This window comes from Gallinula chloropus (assembly GCF_964237585.1).
Source record: "Gallinula chloropus genome assembly, chromosome: 1".
NCBI classification, from domain to species: Eukaryota; Metazoa; Chordata; class Aves; order Gruiformes; family Rallidae; genus Gallinula; species Gallinula chloropus.
In genome coordinates this window covers 55,673,867-55,694,335 of record NC_140085.1, presented here as the reverse complement: position 1 = coordinate 55,694,335, position 20,469 = coordinate 55,673,867, and positions in this window count along the sequence as shown.

The following is a 20,469-nucleotide window of genomic DNA, read 5'->3' as shown; positions in this document are numbered from 1 at the left end:
GATATAATAAGCATAGCTTTCTTTTGAAAGACAAAATGGCAAACATACAGTTGTAGTATTGCAAGACAAAACAAAATAAATATATTTTTTCCAATGTTAGAATTTCATGAAGTAGATGCAAATTCAGAGTTAATCAACTCTAGGAACAAATGAAAGGGAAAGAGGATGCTCTGTACCACATAAAATTTAGTTTGACAACACTAAATAGATAGCTGGGATCTGCTGGGAATACATACCTTGGTTTCATCTGATTGACCTCACATCATTGTTGTGGCACGTAACTACACCTGACAGGCCATTGATTTGGCAGTATGTAAAGCGGATCCTTAAGGAAATAGCTTGGCAAAGAGCAGCTTCCCATGTTTTCAAATTCTCACAGCAAAAATTCAAGTCCCTATCGCAGTGTGCTTGACATACAGAGAGGAAAGAAAACCAAGGGTCTTACAAAAGCCTTTATACGTAGAAAAGATGGTGAGTGACAGCCTCACATGTCAGTTAACAGGTTTCGCTGCTCAGATCAGAAAAATGACAGAACAATATTGATTTCAAATTTAAGAATAATAATAATAATAAAAAGCAATACTATTTATTTCTCTTTTCAGCTTGGCTTTCACTCCACAACTCTTAACAACCTTAACACTTTTCTGCTTGGTCCTGCCTGATAATTTTCCACAAGTATGCAGCGCACACACACGCACAATAACAAAACCAAATGAGAATGCTGTTTATTCTGCTGCCACAAAAGCAATTTCACTCTGCTTTGTGCCACCAAATGTACCACAATGTTTTCATCACCAAGTTAAAGAGAATATGCCTAATGGCTTATACAGTCCTACTGCACAAGAACCCTATTCAAACATTTGCTCAAGTCATGCATGGTTTTAGTCACATGCATAATAGCCTACAGACAAAAGGCACAAGAGACAAGGAGGGCTTTATGTATCAAACTGAAAGTAGTATTTCCCTGTGCTAATACTGTGTAAACAACAGAGAGCTGCGGGATATCTTATTAACATGAGTTTTGGTGAAAGAGGAAAAAATGATTAATCGATACCTAAAAACTCTAGTACCTGTGTCTGGAGAGAGCAAGCACATTAAAAAAAACTATAATGAGAGACAAAACACTTAGATGTTAACAGAAAAATAACCAAAACCAATGTTTTTTACAAATTTACAATGAAAGAAATTACATTAACACAGACTAATCAAAAAAGCTTTTTGTCAGGATATGAAAGAGCTACTTCTTTGGGTTTTTTATTAGATAGATGGACACGCTCACAACTTCAGAAAGAGACATAAATAAGTTTAAAAAATCACTATATATATAAAAAAAGATTAAATGATAACGTACTTCAGTGCCCAATGCCTGCATAAAACCTTCTGCATTAACATGGGGCAACATCTGATATTCTGGAGTCAACATCACCCATAAGGTGTCACCCTGAGAAAAAAGAGTAGGGAGAGGGACACCATTAGGCAAAATCATCAGCTGATGTAAACTGACTGGGCACACAGACACACACACATTTTACAGCAGCTGAAGCTGTACTTCACAGCAGCAAAGAAAGATGACTGCAAAACTATGAGTCAAGACAGAGTTGTCTGACCATGTTCATGGACTGGATATGTTAACTATTCTGCAAATCTAGAGGGCAGGTTGCAGTCAGAGTTGTTTCAGATCAGATGCCTACTCAGAAACACAGGCCTGGTTTCAGGATTAGCTATGCCATTTTCTGAGTGAAAAGTGGAGACCCCACAGGTGATGCACTCCTATGGATCAAGTTCTTGCTTCGAGTGCAAAGGCTGTATGCACCACTTCCACATGGATCAATTATTTAAGCATGAAAAAAAAAAAACAAAAAACCAGCTTGATCTTTGAATTTTGATGAGATGAAATGTGCCTTAGAATATGCATAAAACATATACATAAAATACACCTATAGCATTTCCATCTACAGATTCTGAAGCATGGTATGAATTAGATCAGTGCTGGTATTGTCTTTTTCAAGGAGAACAGCATTAGGAATGGGGAAGAAAACTAGTTCCAGTGTCTCAGCAATCTGAAAATGAACAAAATGCTTTGTAGACCAAAACTTTCTGAGTCCAAGTATCATATCTACAAGAATGTGTCGTCATCCTCAAGATCGGAAGGGGACCTCACCTGACAAAGACCTCTCTCTGTGGTATAATTCTACAAAGCAGTGCAAAATGGAAGCTAGATCCACCATGGGGGAAAAGGAAAAAAAAAGAAAAGTTAATTTATAGAAATGGAAACTTTTGCAGGAATGGCTTACTTTTGATAGAATGTTCAGAAAGGAATGGTTTCTGAGGGCTGGAATAAAATCTTGATTCAAAATGAATGAGAGACATCCCTAAAATAGCTTCATAGTTTGAATCTCCTTGTACAATGTGCGTATTTCCCAATTAATATTTAATACTCAGGCAGTTTTTACACAGCCGTAGAAGACAGACTGGTAGCACAAGGTTAATGGTCTTCGGCGTGAGCCTTGTGCCTCCCACTGAATGCCTCATCACCAGGCTATTAACTGTTCTGGTGTATTTATATCTGGTTTGAGCGTGGCCCACAGCATCAGTGCCGGAAGGACTGAATTTTTGAGGTGATGTTTTTTCAAACTATTCTTCCAAGTGTTAATGCCAGATGATCTTGACTTATTTATTGCATGGGAATAAGAGCTCAACACAATCCTCCCCCTACTCAAAAGAAAATAACACCCCCCCAAACAAAACCAAAACCAAACAACACACAAAAAAGCCATAAGCCCTTGTTGGGTAGTAGACTGCAGGATAATGAACCCGTAGGAGGAAGCAGAGCTGCTGATCTGGCAGTTAGACACCAGCACTGCCCATTGCAAAGTGTTTTGCAGGATAGCTATCTAGCTGCTGCACACACAGATACACCCTCTTGTAAAGGAACATAACTATTCCTACACAGAGCATATTTTGCTTCTCATATCTTTTGCATATTTGCTACAAAACCTGAAACTTGTTAAGAGATTATCTCTACTTAACACTACATGTAGAGTTTTATTGTCAACATATTTTTCAGACTGTCCATCTGCGTGCAATAGCACTTCTAAAATTAAACAAAAAACATATGTGAAGTGGCAGCAACTACAGATTAGCTGTATCTTCAGGTGTTTAAACTATTAGCAAAAAACCCAGTAACGTTACCTTTTATTAGAAAAGGATCAGCAATATTACCTGTAAGATCCTCCCCCCTGACCCCACATCTGCTCAGTGTCATAGGTCAGTGCGGTGCAGTGGTGTTTTCAGTGGGTTTAAGCTCACACTGGAGGCACCCGGAAAAGCCCAGCAGTACCCAAAGTCTGCCCTGCCCATTGTGTTATTTCCTTTTTTTTCCAATTTCAAACTGGGAACAGTCAATCACAGTGTCCTGGCCACCTGAGACCAGGCAAAGGAAGAAAACTTTGCCACGACTCCAAATTTCTGCTCTTCCCTCCCGTGCCAGTTTGAATAAGGGTTATACTGGGCCAGGGTCCTGAGTCCTATCTCACTTACCAGCACTGACCTGTGGATGAGCCTCATACCACCATTTGCAAGATATAAGTCTATATAGAGTGTTTGAACAAAACAGTCTAGGAGATGTGTTTGAGACCATCTAAGGAACCTGAAGGTGCACAAGTCCATGTCACCTGACGAGATGCATCCGTGGGTCCTGAAGGAACCAGCAAATGAAGTGGCTAAACTCACTAATCCACTCCCCATAACATTTGAGATGTTGTGGCAGTTGGTGAACTTCCTACTGCCTGGAAGAGGGGAAACATAATCCCTGTTTTTAAATAGGCAAAAAGTCCTGGTCAGTCTCCCCTCTGTGCAAGCCTGGCAAGATCATGGAGCAGATCCTGCTGGAAACTGTGCTCAGGCACATAGAAATTAAGGAGTTGATTGTTGGCAGCCAACATGGCTTCACTAAGGGCAAATGGTGCCTGACAAATCTGGTGGACTTCTACAATGCAGTTATGGCATTGGTAGATAAAGAAAGAGCAACTGATATCATCTACTTACACCTGTGCAAAGCATTTGACACTGTTCCACAGTACATCCTTGTCTCCAAATTGGAGACAAACATTTGACAGGTGGACCACACAGTGGATAAGGAATTGGTTGGATGGACACACTCCAAGACTTGCAGTTAATGGCTCAGAGACAAGTGACAAGTGGCATTCCAGGGGCCAGTACTGGGACTGGTGCTGTTTTAATATCTTTGTCAGCAATATGGACAGTGGGATCGAGTGCACCCTCATCAACTTTGCTGATGACACCAAGCTGTGTGGTGCAGTCGACCTGCTGGAGGGAAGGGATGCCATCCAGAGGCACCTTGGCAGGCTTGAGAAGTGGCCCTGTGTGAACCACATGAAGTTCAATTAGGCCAAGTGCAAGATCACACACATGGGTGAGCACAATCCCAAGCACAACTACAGGCTGGGTGATGGAGAATTGATTGAGATCAGCCCTTAGGAGAAGGACTTGTGGGTGTTGTTTGATGAGAATCTCAACATGAGCTGGCAATGTGTGCTTGCAGCCCAGAAAGCCAACCGTATCCTGGACTGCATCAAAAGAAGCATGACCAGAAAGTCAAGGATGCTGATTCTGGTCTTCTAATCTGCTCTGCAAGAAAGCTAGAAAGGGATTGTTTATAAGGGCATGGAGTGACAGGACAAGGGGGAATGGCTTTAGAGGTGAAAGAGGGGAGATTTAGGATATATATTGGGAAGAAATTCTTCACTGTGAGGGTGGCGAGGTCCTGGCCCAGGCTGCCCAGAGAAGCTGTGGCTGCCCCCTCCCTGGCAGTGTTCAAGGCCAGGCTGGATGAGACTTTGGGCAATCTGGTCTAGTGGAGAGTGTCCCTGCCCATGGCAGGGGGGTTAGCACTAGGTGAGCTTAAAGGTCCCTTCCAATCCAAACCAGCCTGTGATTCTATGATTCAAATGGGAGCATGTGTAAAGCTTGAAACTAAGTTTTTGACTTGGTTTAACACTTATGACAACATACTCAGATGCAAGGTAACAGCCAGGTCCCTTGTTTACTGTCGTACAAGGCATGCAGGTATATTAACCTTAAGATTGCTCTTTTAGTACTGACAAAAACAAATTACTTACTAATAAGTAAAACTTCCCAGTAGCTTTTAACTCTAAGCTCTGTGGGGTGAAAATACAGTCTCTCTCAAAGTCAGCAATGAAACTATCATAAGCTTTACTGAATTGATCTTTGGGTTATAAGAACTATGAAGTACATGAAGAAGTGTTTTTTCATTTCTTTAGGGATTTTGAGAAAGTCATGAGAACATAGGTGAAATCATAGCTGAGGTTTTGTTGAGAATTTTTTTTCCCCTTGCAAAATTTAAAAATAAGCCACATGAAAAACAAAAGCTTTGCACATTTGGATTAAATATATTGAATGCATTTGACAGGTTGAAATGAGGAAAAAAGTCAGAAATATAGAAACCTTTGCTTTTCTCATTTGCTGGTCAAATCATGTAGGTTTCTGATTTTAGGATGCTTTCATCCAGAAAGCTGCTAAAGCTCTTTACAAAAAGCTCAGAATTTTAGTGGATTTTGCTTTGGGGCAATTTGTACACTTTTTTCCACTGTGTGGCTTGATGCCTAAATATATTATTTCCCTAATATTGATTCTTTAGATTATTTATTATGACATAACAGTTGTATAAACCTGAGAAACCAGCAAATTTATGTTTACTATAAACCTAATGCGGGAGAAGAATGTACAATGCTAGTTGTTCTCTCTGGCATTCACACCTCTCTCGGTGGTTCCTCATCCCTACCCAAAAGCAATTGGAAACTATAAAGCTGTCCATAGAAGGAGCTTTCTAATAAGCCTGGGTTCTCTTATGATGCAAATCTGGTGTAACATTTGTGGTGTTGCTCCCCAGGGCTGCTCCCAGGGCACAGTTCTGCGGGAACAGCCACAAAATGCACAGGATTGTGGCTTCTAATAGGACAAAGCCACTTCTTTCCCTACCAGAGACAAAGCTTTCAGGTCCTTGAAGCACAAGCTTTCGGGTCCTTGAGTCCCTCCAGTGAAGCACACCAAACTCTTCAAGTGTTGCAGTTTAAGCCCATTTTCAAATGGCTGCTTCCACAGTTACAGCTGCAGGACAAAGACATGCACTGAGATGGAGAAAGATGATCATTTTCTGTCAAGGAGCACAGACAGGAAAGGATGTCCAGGACCTTTACTCCAGCCTCTTTTCCCTCACTGTGTTGCAGGAACTATACCACATAGCCTCTTTTACAAAAACTGGAGGGAACCTTGTTGTGGTTTCACCTGGCAGGCAGCTGTAACAACCACACAACTGCCCACTCACTCTACCCCCTCCCAGCAGTTTGGACAGGGAAGAGAATCAGGGGAAAAAATGGTAAAACTCATGGGCTGAGATAAAGACAGTTTAATATGACAGCACACTTGTTCACCACTCACAAACTACCAATGGCCAGCTAGTTCCCAAGCCACAGTCCAAACCCCCGGCAACCTTCTCCTAAATTGTTTACTGAGCACAATATCATATAGTATGGAATAACCCTTGGGCGAGTTTGGGTCAGCTGTCCTGGCTATGTGTCCTCACAACTCCTTGGGTCCCCTCAGGCAGGGTGGGGTGAGAAGCAGAAAAGGCCTTCAATTAGTGTGAGCACTGTTCAGCAACAACCAAAAACTAGGACAATCTCTTATTTAAGAAAAATAATAAAAGGTAATATTCCTGGCAAAGCAAAGAATGTGATTTCTGAGCCACCAAAAGGCCTAAACAAAATGATACCATAAAGTCACAACAATAAAATTCAGGGAGAACCATCACATGCTTATTAATCCAACATCTGTGGGACTGAACAGCGGGATCACTTTCATGGATCTGACTGGCTCGCAAAAATGCCCAGGTTACAAGAACTTGTATTTGTTCAACAGTGATTGACAAGGTGCAAAAACATGGCCAGTCCAGGTAGAAGATAAAAGCTTCTCATTCATTATGGCTTCTTATCGAAATTTATCAAATGTGAGTTCTGTAACTGCTGAAATAAGAAATACACACCAGAATTAAGGCAGCTGGATAACCTGTGCTCTCCTGTCCGCTACAGCAGACAATACCATGCCACTGTGTTTTGGTCAATATATGCAAAACACTTCAGCTTTTCAATCATTGCATCTACTGAGCTTATATATTCCTTTCTTGGGGGATCCTCCCCTCCTAGAAGGTAGAGTCCAATCTTGGTTTTCATTTCTAGTTGCTAATGTACTTATGAAAATAAAATACATGATCAGTCAAGCTTTTGTCTTTCAATACTGTGGTCCATTCTGAAATACTGTAATTAACACAGAGAGGGCCAAAAGCCATGAGGAATCTGATGCAAGTAACTGATTTGCCACTGAAGTGGCAACTGATGCATTCATGACTCTATTACATATTTGAACATGCATTGAAACAACTGTCCTTTGTAGACATTCAGTCACTTTTCTTAGATTAGCTCTGGGCATGTTTATGTTTCCCTTTTCTATTTACCTTACCATGTATTCACTAAACCATGAGCTCAGAATGACAACATAACCTATGTAAAAACCAGGCATCAGAGGAATGAAAATATTAGTTTGGAAAGGTAATGATTTCAACAGTATGAAATAAGCAGGAAAAGCACCTTTGCCTTTAACATTTCTTAAGCACCTTGCCCCTTCCTCCAGACTGCTGATACCAGTTCAGGCTTCATTTTCACAGTACCTTAGTACCTGTGTGCTGCTTTATGTCTGCCAGAGCAGAAGTTTTCTTGTATTCCTTCACTTCTATAGTAATACAGACTAACACCAAGTACTTAAAAATGCGTAGTTTACAGGTTGTGTTTAATCATGCAAATTTCTTTTGAGAATCAGCACTGAAAACAATTTAGTGGTCCCTAAAAACACAGGAAGCATCGTTAAGTATGTGTGCATCATTGATGTTAATGAAAGAAGAATTCTTCCTCTCTAAGGAAGTAGTCTTATAACCTATTTAAGATGGGCATTTTTCATCAGGACAAATGCATAAGGCGCAGCTTGGGAAGAAGGTGCGAAACAATCTGCACATCTGCAATGGACCTTAGACCCATATAGAAAGAGTGACTACCAAGACAGCATGGTATGGCCAGATACTGCTCAGAAAATGTATGGGGAAAGTGAGAAAACACCTAAAACATACAAGCTTACGTATTTATAAACTCAGATTTAAGGACAAAAAAAGGGCCTAATAATCTAATATTTTATTAACTGTTCCATTGTTTCATATATCACAAGCCTCCACATTTCATCCAGTTCTTCTAATAACAAACCCACTGACATGTTTCACTTAAATATATGTTGTGGTTTAAGCTGGCAGGCAGCTAAAACCACCACACAACCGTTTGCTCACTTCCCTTGCCCAGTGGGATGGGGCGGAGAATTGAAGAAAAAAAGTTAAAACCCATGGATTGAGATACAACCCATTTAATAGGACAGAAAGGAAGATAATGATGATGATGACGATGATGATATTATTAATAATGGCGGTAAAATAATGTACAAAACAAGTGACGCATAACACAATTGTTCACCGCTCACAGACCACTGATGCCCAGCTGCCTCCTGAGCCACAGCCCTTCCCAGTCAACTACCCCCAGATTATATACTGACATCATACAGCATGGCATATCCCTCTGGCCAGTTTGGGTCAGCTGTCCTGGCTGTGCACCCTCCCAGCTGCTTGTGCAAATCCTGCAGAAGGCTCATGCCTCCTCACTGGCAGTGCCTGGGAACCCAGAAAGTCTTTGACTTAATTGTAAACACTGCTTAGCAACAAGCAAACATCAGTGTGTTATCAACCCTGTTTTCATACTAAATCCAAACCACAGCACTATACCAGCTACTAGGGAGAAAATTAACTCTATCCCAGCTGAAATCAGATCAATATATCTTCCAGCAAGTCACATGTTCTTGATTCGCAGACATCAGGAAATGGGCTCCTTGGTTCTTTCGGTGGGCTGCTTCAAGGATCAAACCATCTCTTTCTGAAAGATGTGTGATTACTTCCAAACAATGCCTGGATCCAGGAATTTCCACAAGTTCTTGTTATCTCCCTCTCCATAAGGATGTAGGATTCTTGGTCACCCAGTACTTGATGCTGAGAAGGTCCTTTCAGGCTGTTAAAGTGGCTTCTGAGTCCTGTCCTTTTGATATGCTAACCAGGATAGAGAGCTAAAATCTAACTGCCAGGAACTCTTTCAACCCTGATGTCATTCCAGTGGCACTGCCCCATTCTCTGAAGTCCTTACACCAACATTGACACCGATGCGATAAGCAGTTTCCTAGCATCTGTCATGTCACATTTCAAAGTAAAATCACACCTTTCCTTCCCCTGATTGTTATACACCCAAGGATGTCACCAGCCCTTTCTGCCATAACAGTGTGCTGTTAGCTGCTGCTCTTGTTCCTCTGCCCACCTGCAAACACATTCCAGCCACTGATTTTCAGGACATACGTTTCGCATTGCACAGACAGAGGACCTGTATTTCTTACTTTTAAATGAACGAATGACTTGAACATGTTTCAATAAGGTCAAATAAAACATAAATGGACTGTTTCTCAAGCAGCATATATCACACAGTATTGCCCCTTTATTGTCCTTGTTTTCTGTTCCTCCAAACTGGGGCATATAAGCATTTTAAGAGCGGAGATTTTATATGTATTTTCAAAACACTAATGAAAATCCTTAATAGCACTTTTACAGTGCTGGTCCCTGCAGAACTTGACTGGAAACATTTCCATTCAGTGATGAGTCTCCATCGACAGTCTTTTTGAGAACAGCCAGTTCTACTCCATTTATTGTGTTCTATGATACATTACACAGTTCTTAACAAAGCTATTATGACTGGAAAAAAGTATCCAAATAAATGAAAGCTCTGGATGTTAGGATACCAAGGGACAAATCCTCTCCTCTCTGAAATCAAGCAGAGTTTAGGAATGTTCTTTCTTGAAAGTAGGAGCAGTTTCAATCTAAAAAATTAAACCATAGCTCCCTCCTATAATGCCACATGCACAGCGGAAATTAATTTGCAGCAATCAACAGCATCTCTCCCTCTAATCCAAGGTAACAATGACCTATTTCATGTAATCCAAATGACAGTAGTCAACTGAGAAAAAGGTGACATTTAAACATCACTGGGCAATAAAATTCACAGCACAAGATAAAACCAAGCAGACCACCTCCTACCATTTAAAGGAAACACAAGTGAAAAACTTAGGAGGAACAACAAAAGCTGATGGGCTTGTGTGCTACTCTGAAAATGAACCCACTGCCTGGTCCTTTTCACCATCACTGCTGTTAGAAGTTTTAGTCGGACAGATAAACAGCAGTAGGAGGCAGCCCTATTTACAACTTACTAAATGAAAGATAAGGTGGAATTCAGCACACCACCTAAAACAGAGACACCTCCAAGAGCTTATCTATTGCTCTCTACTCCTTATGTGACCCTGGCTGCCCTTCTCTGTCATGAGCAAGTATCTTCCATGAGACAGCCCTCTTTCACAAGATGCTGATTCAGTATGAACAATCTTCCTGGTTTCATGGAGCAAAAAGAAAACAAGCACTTTAGGAGAGTGTTAGCAGTCTCCCAAAGTAGGAGAACGTGTAGGCAGCCCCTGTCACTTCCAAAAGTTCTTTCACTATTTCATAATGATGATTTTTGAGTTGTCCTGGTTCCATAGTCACCCTGCTGGGTTTGAGAGTCCCAAAGCTTGGCGTACCCTTCTTGTACAAAAATGGACATCTGAGAAGACAGACAGCAGTGATCTGGAACTGTATAAGATAAATCAGTTTTATTGTTATTCTGACTCCTTAGGGTTAACCATTAATAGTTCCACCAGTGGGTTACACAAAGTAAAAAGGTATGTGACCTCTAGCTACTAAATAAAAGTCATGTCATCCAAGTCCCTTAAGATCTCCAAAGAAACCAGCAGTAGTTCCAGGGAAAATAACTGAGCTGGTGCACAGCCTTTGCAAGGCTGGAGAGTACTGCAGGCGGCACCTATTGCCCAACGGGGTTTGACTCAGAAAAACAATCACTTTAACCTGGCAGAGACTCCCTTCGCTCGGCACTTCCCAGGATGTGGTGAGCCTACGCCCCTTGCACTTTGGTAGCCACTATCAGACAACACTTTTCAATTCCTCTGGGTCTGCAGTGCCACCTGAAAGAAGCAGAGACCCTGTCCCACCCTGTAATTCCCCACACAAAGAGAATAAACACAGGGTGTTTATTGCCACCCTGATACTCTTGTCTGAACCCTGCACAATGGAGCTGGGGATATAATTCAGCTGGCAGAGCTACCCCCAGCCACGGCTGCTGCCCAAGAGTGGGAGCCCAGCTGGGTTCCCAACACAACACGGGGTTGCTGCCTGGAAGCTGGAACAAAACCAAACCACTCCAGTGTGTTCTATGTGTAAATTAGTGTAATTAATGCAAAAAAAAAAACCCAAACCCCTATGTGTGTGTGTGTTTAGGTCCTGCTAGAGCATTTGTTTTCTCCCGGAAGCTGTGTTTAAAATGTCCAGCTTTATGCTTAGGGAGCTTATCTTGGATAGCAATTTCATTGATGTCAACCCAAAGTGAATCCTGTGCTTTCAAATGAGCCATTTTACCTTAACACTACGTGGCAGAATTTGGCCTCTTGTGTTTGGGAACCAACTTTTGAAAACTGAGAGCAATGTGAGATGACTGAAATAAACACTTGTTTCTTCTTTACATCAATAAAATAATACATATAAATTAGCACATAAAGTTCCCCTGGGGGAAACCCGTGTGTGCCCACAGACACGGAGCATGGGAGGTTACCATGGGACAAGCCGAGCTCTGCAACTTCTCAGAAATAAATTCCCACCCTTCCAACTACTCAAGGACATTTTCCCAAAACTCAGGAAACATATTGTTAATGATTTCCTCTAAGGGACTGCAATTCCAGTGGAATGCAACATGAACATTTGAGCAGAGGAAGGTCTTCTTCATTTGAGGCATTAGGAATTAATAAAATAGTTACAGGTGTCTAATCAATATACTGCAAGTTATAGCACATTAAACCATCACATGTGGGACCATTTAGGAGAGGGTGAGACTCACTTAACTAGATGGGAGTCGGTGATACCTGAACAAGCTGTCTCGCTCGCTCTATACAAAGAGAACCCAGTGCTTATTTTGGACCACATCCCTTCTAGGGTAGTACACTGAAATCTGTATAAGGATCTTCCTATAAAAGGTCTGTTTCTCTTCATTGGCCATCAGGAGAGCCTAGAGAAGAAGTCTCACACTTGGACAAGGAGATCACTGGAGAGAATTAATATTGGGAGAGAGGGAAGCCAACAGCTCATGGAGAGCCATTCTCAGCTGGATGAAGGGCACTAGTAAAGGAGGTGATGAGCTTCTCAAAGTATTTTCTCCACCTGTGGATCAGACTCTCTAACTCCTCACAAAAAGTGACCAAATTAATTTCAGTTCAAACTGGTGACACACATGTCACAGTTCAGAAAACGACCTCTGTTTTTGGCTTGAGCATTTTATAATGAGATTTAACATGCCCTAACTGCAGACTTTCATTTGACTTCCCATGCCCCAGTTTCTCCACTTCCCTCCTCTCATTGCTGGTCCTCCAAAGGGCAGAACTTCAGATAAAAGCCCAAGTAACACCCAGATGTTTCCAGGGAGAAGAACAAAGGATGCTTTCTAGCCTTGGGTTGTGTGCACCACTTTTTGCATAAATATTATGTAATAACAATATTTTTTTAACCATACCAAGGTATTTGCAGAAGTTTCTCACACATTTTAAGCCACTCCAATCTCTCCTTTCATACCAATGATTTAGGTTCTCATACATTAGCATGGACAAACCTTCATGTACATGCAACACGTAAAGCAACTTAACAGTTGAACATTTTAAGTAACCAGACCACTTTGGAGAAGGTAAGGCCTCAGTGTGCAGATCCACCACAGGTACAGCCAACCAACCCCAATTTGCCACTGAAAAGGGTTCTTTCTTTACAAATCATTAGCCAAAAAAGGTCTTTTTATGGTTTATTTTACATCCCCATGTCCCCCCCACTGACAGAATAACTGCCACCTCTATTAGGGCAGCTCCCTTAGCCACTGACCTTACGTTATCTGCAGCCCAGGCTGGATCCACAACCACCTACGGCTACATCTGGAAAGCAAGCTGCGGGAGAAAAAAATCACTCCAGAGCCTAATTCCAGCAAATCAGCACTGCCCTTTATCTTGCACTCCAGCAATATATAGTAACAGTGGATGCAGCCAAACACATACCAAACTCAAGGACCATGAAGATGAAGGGTAGGATTATCCACTGGATTGTGAATGTGCAGCTTCCTAACGTAGCGCTGCCACACTCCCTAACGAGTAGGTAACATGAATGCTGAGGAGTGGCACCCCCACGTTCCTGTAGGTGTCTTAAAAGCAGCTGTACAGCACTTGCAAGGTTTCTAGCAAGCACGCTTTGTTCACAAACAGAATTTGCCAGGCTTATTAGGTCAGAAGCCTGGGGCAATGAGATTTAGAATAAATGGAAACTTTCGAATATACACGAGAAAGAGGTAAGCTAAAATTAAAAGCTTGGTTTTTTCCCCCCACCTTCCCCCCCGTAAATTCCCTCCTTTGTCCTCAAGGACCGGATACAAACATATACCTTACAGCCCATGTGATCAGACACTCTCAGAAGAGCTATAAACAATGGGACTATGAGTCATTATTAAGCTGGAATTGCGTTCAGTTCTTTCCCACTGACTCACCATATAGATCATTTGTCTGGTCTTTTGCTCTCTCAATTCCCTTTCCTCCCCACACGAAACATACACGACCCCTTCCTAAAATTTCAGCAGGAGTGTGTTTGCTTCACACATCCCAGCTTTCACAGCCAGGTGACAAGAGTATTCTGCAGGGCTTGTGCGTACAGGCGTTGAGCTCACCACATCTCCAACACCCCCAGCCGACTGCCAGAGGCTGCCAGTTCCCCGGCAGATGTGACAGCAGCACCGAGCTCTCACCGCGTCGCGGGCATTGCGGTCTGACATGACACATACCTACCAGCCTAAACAACTCCAGCTAATTTTGAGAGTCAGAAGAACCACTTCTGCCACCCCACCTACCAGCATGGTAATTTCTGGCAGGGTGAAGGAAGGAGTGGGTTTGGATAGCTGCAGTTCTTAACCCACTACAGCTAGGTCAGACCTAGCAATACAGCAGTTAAAGCTTTCATCTTTCATTTAAAAGAAAAAGGTAAATCTAGCTTTCAGAGCTGTGGAAAAAAATATGTTGAAGTTATGACTTCCAAATCTTCAAAGGAAGATTGTAAATAAAAGTGCTGACATTTATTGCTTTTAAGCAAATCACATACTGGAGTGTGACTCATGAACACTGGAACTGGCAAGCACCAAGGCAATCATGTTGAGAATGAGATCATGATGCAGTAGGTGTGCAGCATTCTCTTTTCAGCCTATTGACTATCTCTGTTCTACAGTAACAGAAAGTTTCTTTTCAATCGATAATAAAAATTCTAATGTGCCTTCCAGTGCCTATGGAAATAATAAAAAACACATTTCTGCTTCACTGAGAAAGCTTTTGACACGCACTTGATCTCATAAAATACTGAAGGGCACATGACGTATTCACATGAATAAGTCAGAAGGCTTCATGGTACTCATAACGGTAAAATCAGGAGTGTGCAAAGGCTGGGATCTCAGTTTTTAAAAGTGCAGATCACACTGGGACTCCGATCCTCCTCTGGTTGATTGTAAACTGCTTACGAAGGGATGCTCTTGTAGAGAGGGAGGTGTACCAAAAGGGGCAAGAAGCGGACACCAACATATTTGTACTGTAGAATTAGTCATGGAATTACACCAGCTTGAAAATTCAGGACACATTTTGTATACATATCAGCTTGCTGTGGAATGAGCTTCAACTTCAACAAACCCTACAAATAATGATTTCAAATGAGAATGATGTACACACATTTTTCTACTGAATAGTGGCAGAACCTATCACTTCCAGTATTCAGAATCAGTGTTCTGCTGTTTACGATGCACGACTTGTCAATTCTTCAAGCAAGAAGCTTTGAAAATAGTCACACGAACATTTGGATAAACAATCAAGCAGATATATCTGTTCAGCTGTCTTTCTGAAAAGTACTTATGTATCTGCAACACAGTTTTTCTCAGTTATATTGCAAAAGCCTCACCTACCTTAAAATATATCCAGACAACAAATAAAGTATGATAAACACAATCAAAATTTAGAGTCTGGTACCTTCGTCACATGGAAAGGGATCCTTTACAAACACGGAACTAGATTTGTCATTTGCTTTAATGTCATCATGATTCAGACTGATACTGCCATTTCCACTGTCTTATTTTTTCCCTACCAATCTGAAGTCTGCAAACAGAATGACCTAACGCTGACTGTAAGCTGGGGAGTTAAGACGATAGGCTGTCAGTGACAAAGGAAGGGTTAAAGCCAAGATTATTACAAAACAAGCTAAATTTAGAGGTGGAATTAATATCACTAGTATAGTGTTATACCGAGAGGTGTACCACATGGGTAGCTTGATTTTGTTTTGCAGCTGTGATGTTGAGCCTTTCACACCTGTAAACAAATTTCTAATTTACACGCTATAGGACCTCGAACATTACCAGGCAGAAGCAACTGTTCTGGAAAGGGTGTTCTGGTCGCCCAACATGGACCTTTTGCTGATTATTCAGACAAACACTTATTAGAAACCAGAGAAATCTCTCTTCTGCATTACAAAAGTTTTAGTGTGAAAATACAATTAAGATTCTAAAAGTACCATAGCTTTATTTCTCATCAGCCTGGTATGAAATCGATTAAAATGTTGCAAATATTCCTTTAGACATCTACACTTTGCTTTAAAACTCTACAGGAAATCTTGAAAATCTGCTCAACTGATGAGCAAATTGTGTCAAGCTGCAAATTCACATTAAAAAAAAAAAGAAAAAGGAAAAAAAGAGAATATATGTTCCTGTTAATAGCAATGTATTAAGGCATAACAAGTGAATAAGGAGGATAATTTTCCCCTGTCTGTGTTAATTTACAGTCTTCAGAACACCTGCAGTGATCTGTGAATTAAATCACAGCAAGCAAGGGACTTCAGGATGACCCACTGAAAAAGTAATAATTTAATATGTGCATGTATATATATATTTATACAAGGAATTTACACATGTGCCCCTGTATATATGAATAAAACTCTGTGTATTCACGGAGGTAAAGTATAAGAAATATATTAATTAACCTGTGGCCAGCAGAACTGCAGAGACACCAATTATTACATGTTCTTAGGTTACAAAAACCAGTAACAAATGAATTTTATGGAACACAGAACAGCAAGGGCACACTGTTGGAATTTCTTAATTGCAGCCAATGTCAGCAGATGATACTACTGGCACTAGAAATCTGTCTTTAAGCCTGTCTTGGGAGTCAGAAGCTGTACCTAAGCCTTTGCTCCATGTAACAGCCCTTTAGGTAAACATTGCTGTCTTGGAACCCACCCATGAAAGCTGGGCAGCCTAACCCCAGCCCTGCCTCTGTCCTTTAGGTATTTCAGACACTTGCTTCCGCTCCTTGCACATACTGAAGGCTAGTCCAAGAACGCTGAAGTTCTCCTCCCTTGCGCCCTTACAATAGTAACAGATTCGTTTGTTTATCGTTTTATTCAGTTATATAATCAGCACATAAATCAAATCATGCCGGATTTTACAGCACCCCAGAGAAACTGCAAAGCTAGAGGCCGTTTCCTGACATCCAAGAGGTAAAAGTATCAAATAAAGCTACCCCCTCTCAAGAAATATTTAAGAGGTTGCTGGCAAGCCGTGATGAGACGCTCACAGGGATCGCAAGGCACAAACACTTCCCTCGGCAAAAACGTACTCGCCATTCCCTCAGCCCGGGATTTTTTCCCATTCAGTATTATCCAAGTCCTACTCCCCTTCCTCATGTGCTGCAATGGGTACCCTTTCAGCGGAGAAAACCTCAAAACTCCAAGAAGTGGCCTCTTGTTTTCATTAGTTGCAAGTTAAGGTCTCCTTGGCAGCTTTGCAGTGGCAGAACTGGAATACTAGGAGGGCAAATACCTGCTGTCACACACGCAGCGTTACTGCTCGGGCGGATTTCTTCCCAGCAGCTGGGAGGAAATGTTCTTCTTGTTTAGAAAAAAAATAAAATAAAATGGTTAGGAAACAAGGAATTGGGAAAAACTGTAGACAAGGTTTCATGGTTGAGAAACAAGGGCACAGAAGACTTAGCCCCTTAAGTAAATTCCAGTGGACATTAAGTTACAATAATTTAGATCTGCTCATTTATGGTAAGTCAGCCATTTTACTGTTGACCTACTTTGTATCAGCAATAATTTGTCACAGTGCATTCTCCAACTGCTACTGAAAGAAAGGTTGAAACCATACATTAAGAGCACAGTGTCAAAGCAACTGATGTTAATTACACCCTGCAATTCCTATGTTGATGAAATTGTCACTGCTAACCATTAATACAGCATTTACTGTCTAAGCCCAGCTTGCTCTACCAACCCTTGAAAGCCACTGAATTAACATCCTGCTTCACAATGTTCACTTTATGCCACACTGGAATGTAAATCTGTAACATGTAAAAATAACCTCTGCTATTACACCAAGAATGTGTAAATATACATTCCTTTTTAGGAGAGCTATTTATCTCCAGTCTATGCATGTTTCACTCCTTAAACTAAAAACAGCTTTAATGTTCTTCAGTCAAGTGGCAGCTTTTGCCAATATAAACTATTTTCCCTAAAAATTATGGCGTCAAGTAGAGGAAACTTTGGAAAATGTAGAGTGCTACCTGATTTATGGAAATTCGGAAATAAGCCTTACATAGATCCACACACACAAAAAAAGCAGCAGTGTTCTTCATTTTACCCACTGCTAGCTAACCTGCACAATGACGAGAGATCGTACTCTCCCGGCGTAAGCAAGCAAGGTTAATTAGGACACCTTATGCAGATTTAGTGTTCATGTTCAGTGACATCTGCTTAATTTGGTGACAGAAATGTTTACAAGCATCAGCACTAACCAGCCACTCCAGGAGCATTAACTGGATTCTTTATGGTTTGCACATCAGTACACTGTTTGGTAAGGTCCTGCTGCTGCAGCACAGTGTGTCCACCCCCGGCTTCAAAATCACCTCTCAAGCAACTCTTTTAAAAGCCATGTAAATTGAAGGCAGTTGCCAAGAGACAGCACAACCTGATCTTCTGATACAAGATGACTCTTTTTAGTGATGAATAGGACAGAGTTTTTTTAAATCCTATGAACTGATTTAATGCAAGTCACAACAAAAGTAAATGATGATGATGATGGTATTGTTACATCAGAAGAGTGCCTTGCGGAGGTTATTTCCAAATTCTCACGTAGACAGGACAAGCCAATAATAAGAAAAACCCACGGCACAATGGCCTGTCATACAGATCTACCAAAAATCTTTGCAGTGTCAGCAGAAGAGAACTAAAATCAACATATTGGCAATAATGCTCAACTATAAGAGGAGCATTACTATCTGGTGTACTACCTGGTGTGAAATACAAGAAAGTAAACCTGAGCGCATGGGATCGGATACCAAATGTAGCACAGTGGGGCAACATGCTGTGAGAAAAAGAAATGTGCTCACCTGGCATAAACCAGAAGGAAATTATATGTTGTACAAAGACATTCACTGAATGGTCAGCAAGTCTTAGCAGACTGGTCTGACAGTCTACAAAGAGCTGAAACATTAAAGCTGTGTATAGGTGAACCTACAACAAGACAGCAGCATTGTTCAGTGCTTCACAAGGAAAGCCCAACTAATTTAACTAACGTGCACACCAGGCAAGCAGGTCTTGAATGTGCTCTCTCATCTCAAATAAAAAAAAAAAAAAATAGAAGCCTTGCTGCTTTGGTAATGGCACCTCTTAAACAAAATTCAAAAGTGGCAAGCACTTAGCTTAGCGCACTGTTTGTTCTACAGGCACCAAAACACAGGATTGGCAACAGCCTCCTCTTAGAGCTGTGTTCCATTCCTCTCCGGAGTCCTTCCTATGCCCTGCTGCCACAGTATGCAAAGTACTTTCAAAATCAGACAAGGGCACATTGTGTGCACATCGGGGTATGTTTAAACTCCAGCTGGCAGAAATCCCAACAGCTCTGAGGACACAGGTTGTACCGATTACTAGTTACAGCTGCAGTTAAAAATTATGCCATGAATGAAAGCACCCTAACGTACAAGGACTAAAATGTTAATCATCTCAGGGAGCAGGCTCCTTGGTTCAGTGTCACATGCCAGCCTTGCAGAAGGAATACTAGCAGCCTCACAAAGCTATGCTTGTCAACAAGAAAGTACCAACAGCTGATTCTTTTAGAATTTGCATAGCTCATGGCAAAGACCTATAGTTATAGCTATACAGTTACCCTTTCTGATGCTGCTCTTGCTGTGCACCAGACTATAGGCAACACCACGATATACCGTGCTCAGTCAGCAGCAAGCTTCATGAAAGTTTAATATGGCTTTACAGGAAGCCAACCAAGCTCAATGTTTTTCTTTCTATTTGGATATACTCACACTGTCTGCAGATGTGTAACCCAACAAAAATGTCTTTGAGTACTCCCTACTGCTTGAATAAATCTCTTGCCTACAGACTTAACTTGAAAGCATCTTAACTGTAGTAGAATGTTTAAGGTACCACAATGCAAACCTAAACTGACTCTACATGCGTAACACCTGTACTTTAAAGCAAACTCATTCTGAAGCTTTAGCAATAAACCTATTATTGCCAGATCCAAGTATCAACCAAGCTCTTTAAAAGTTTGCTCCTTCAGGGCCACCTACCCTTCCACCAGTCTATGTGGAAAGTTACAGTATCAGAGAAGCGCTAGCAACACTTGCAGGCACTGAATGTTGACATGCATGGTAAAACTAGTACTTTAAGCTGAACTTTAAAGAAAGCTGTGTGGAATTGGTAAATGCAAGACAGACAAGCCTTAAGTTTCACTTATATATAACCAATTATACTACAGATCAGGAGAGAAAGATTTGAATTTAGAACACATTGCTTATTGCCATATCGTAGAAGCTTATAGTAGAGCAGGAGCTGCCACAATGCATGGCAAGTCTTAAGCTCAGTTCTATCCATGGCTAGAGAAGCCTAGCTGGCAAGCCATGATTTTCTTTTCCTTCAGAGCAACAGCAGCTGTTCTTAAAACTGACATGACCAAGTCAGGTATGCCTTTTATGAAGCACTCACGGAACAAAAGTACACAGGAGATAAGGATGAAAAAAGTTCCCAGAGTTGTATTCTGGCACTTTAAGAAGTGTAAATAAGGTGGTAAGGAATTTCTCAAGTGT